This window comes from Arachis ipaensis, chromosome B04 (genome assembly GCF_000816755.2).
Source record: "Arachis ipaensis cultivar K30076 chromosome B04, Araip1.1, whole genome shotgun sequence".
Lineage (NCBI taxonomy): Eukaryota > Viridiplantae > Streptophyta > Magnoliopsida > Fabales > Fabaceae > Arachis > Arachis ipaensis.
The window spans coordinates 118,763,224-118,766,842 of NC_029788.2; positions in this window are offsets into that span (position 1 = coordinate 118,763,224).

The following is a 3,619-nucleotide window of genomic DNA, read 5'->3' on the forward strand; positions in this document are numbered from 1 at the left end:
TTATTTATTTTATTTTAAAATAAAAAATAAAATTATATAATATATAATAAGTTTTTATACTTAAAATTAGAGTAAAGTATCGGTTTTTTTCTCCAACAATTGTCTTATATATTTCTAACACGTCAATTGTACATCACGAGCTTTAATTAGAATTTTGATAATCTTTTCTTAAAGTTGGAATACAAATATTTAGGATAGAACCGATGATTCATTTCGAATAATAGCTCATCAAAAGTTGAAATTAATTCCTGTAGCATTTACATAATTTACTTTTTTAGAGACATAATTAAACATGAACACAATGCAAATAATGGGTACAATATTAAAATTAAACATATTCAAGTGAGATATATTCAATGAATACATTCACGTGAGAATAATTAAAATTGTCAATAAAAATTATAAAATAAGACAATAAGAAATTTTGTGTAATGTAACACCCTACTATACTTAATCTTATGCTTAAGTCATAAGACTGAGATAGTAAGGTATTACGACCTCTAAAAATAGTAATATATATATAATAATAGAGAAAAGATACTTAACTAGGAGCCTTGAAAAAATGGGTAAAACAAAAATCGTAAAATAAAAAGCGCAACGCTCAGGAAAGGATTACTTGCGTGCTAAGAAACCTAATAGGAACATGATAAAGTTAAGCAAAAGAATAAAGGAAAGCCAAGGAAACAGCATAACAAACCCCTGACTTAGCCTGCGAAGCTAAGGCTGGCCAGAGGACGCACAAGTAATGAGCAGATAGTACAAATAGCAAGTATAACAGATAGCAGGTGATATATATCAATTAGGCATACCCAGAAAATGCATAGCAATCAATACAAACAAATGCATATGATGCATGCCTGTCCTATGGCTGATGGGACCCATCTGTCGGTTATCCAGCCAACCCAACAAGTCCGAAAACCTTAGACTGTCCCCCGTCGCGCATCCCCAAGAGTCTATGCATAGAGTTCACATTCATATTTCATAAAATCACTCAATGGGGGCTATCCATACCCGGGAATTTATACGTGCCCGGTCATCCTTACGACGTAGGGTCAACAGAGTATCGAGATTCAACCTGGAACACGTGATGGCGAGCCACGACTCTTACCCAGGGAACTTGTATCTCAGATAGCATTATTCATAAGCCATTTCATAGTCATGATCATTATTTAATCATTCATCAAGCCATGGCATATTAACTCCTTTTATTAACAACCTCCCTTTCACATTTTTCATCGTCATTCCCTTATAATTCATCTTGATTACCCTTTCCGGGTCCTGACCAAACTTTTTATCAAACTCTTCTCATCCTTCTTAATATCGAATAATCTTAAAATCAACCTAACTCTAACATTAAATCAATCACATCACACGAGGATTGAACTTTAACTTCTCGAACTCATGACTATCACCAAGACATCCTCGACACTCTATTTTCTTTTCTGTTTCTAATATAGTAAATGAACTCGGAATCGCACAAACTTTATGTCCAAGCGTTCATATTAAAATAAGCTTTCTAACAAACTAAATATCATAATTTTCTGATTTTTCTAGCCTTAGGAATAAAGGAAAAACCGTGACTGCTCTGCAGTGTATAAAACCAGAAAAACAGCAGCAGCATGTGATATTCAAAATTCAATATAAAATCCAAGTTAAATCCAATGACTTTGGAAATTAATGTAGTTAAACTTTACTCATCCAGGTTTCTTTCTCAATTGGTTTTGAGTCAATACCATTTTTAATGAAAAAGTTACATTACCTGGAAATTAAGTAAAAATGAGACAAAATCTGTTTTAAAAACCAACAAGCTTAGTACCTTTCAATTGGAATAACTTTTATTACAAAACTCCAATTAAGCTAAATTTTGATTTGAGAACCCCTAGCTCATCCAGAAACAAGTGTGTCTTAGTTGGAACCCAATTTCTATTTAATTCTAAGAGTTACAAGTATTGGAAATTGATGCATAGCTTGCTGAAATCTATTTCTTTTAAGTTTTGACCACCAATATTCAAAAATTCTCAGCTCCCAATCCTCAACTCTTAAAATTCTGAAATTTTAGAGAAATAAAGAAAGTTAATCAAATTTTATAACAAAATTGGTTTCGCTCCAAAACTCAACTCGTAGAAGTCGCAGCAAGACAAACAAGTTGCTGCCCTGTTTGATCTTTTCTGCTGCTGGATAGATTTAACAACCTAACTTTAAAAATTTGCCATAAATTGTATATTTAACAAAAAGGTCCCAAATTTTTCAGTTTAGTTCCTTATATTCCTAAGTTTAGCCCAAACTTGGTCTCATATAATTCTGATCATTACATAATTAGTTACAGCATATACAATACCACCACAACACAACTCTACATCCTTATTAACAAACACCAATTCTAATCCATCATAAATAAATATAAGAGCACACCATTAATAACTTTCACACCTCATAATTCTAATATATAAATTCACTAACAAATCTATTCTAACAACATTACAAGTCTAATCATTAAATACAACAAACAATCTAACTTATTCTATGGTTCCTCTAACCTAAGTTTTCACAACACCGTAAATATTAAACGTGCGAAACTTAAACCATACCTTGGCCGATCACTTAATTCACCCAAGGCAGCCTCACAACTCAAAATTACAGCCCCTCCAAGCTCAATCAAACAGCCCCAAACCAAGCTTGATCACCAACAAGCCTCCAACAAGCATCAACATTCACATACACACTACCTTTATCCACTGATCCTTGGGCAATATCCACAAGAAATCAAGTCTAGTGGACCCTGTTTTATTTAAATAGAATTGAAGAACTCAACAAGCCCGACGCGTGGCCGCAAACGGCTCGTCAATCGGAGCTCCGGATCAAAAGTTATCAAAGAAAGAAGATCAAGCTAGGTTTTGGAATTCATTCTCTTCTTCTCCATGCATTTACGCTGCTTCTGTTGTGTTCTAAGGCAGAAAATGAGCTTTAGCTCATTTATATACTGGGCTGGTTGGGCCCGCGGACTTGGTTTGGGCCCGGTTCAACCGGTTCGGCCCATTCGACTCAATTTTGGGCCAAATTTTTTGAAAGTGATATCAAAATTCTCGTTTTGCCGAGCTCTATCCTATTTTGATATTAGTTTTGCATATTTAATTTTCCTATTGAAAATTCGATTTATTGACTAATTATATACCGATTTTAGCGGAGTTTACATGTAATCATTATTCACTAATAAACTTAAAAAGAATATATTAAATCTACTAGACTACTACTCAGTTTTTTTAAAAGAGAAGTTACGTCATTTCAATTCTTGAAAAGCTCCTTCTAAGTTATATTCATAATTTTACAAAGACATGATATTCGAATTACATTTGTGAACAAAATAGAGAAAGAAAATGCTCTAGAATTAAAGTAAAATTCATAATTAACTGTAAATAATAAGAAAACAAAGTTCTATAATTAAATCTTAAAAAAATTATACTTGGAAGGTGTGCTACTAGTAGAGTGCATTATTCCGAAGTTTTTTTCTGTCCTAAAAATGATGATAACGGTAGAAAATAGGGGTGTTTATAGATCGGATCTAATTTGTATATTTATGGTATTTATTTGAATTTAATTTAAAAATTGTGGATATTGATTC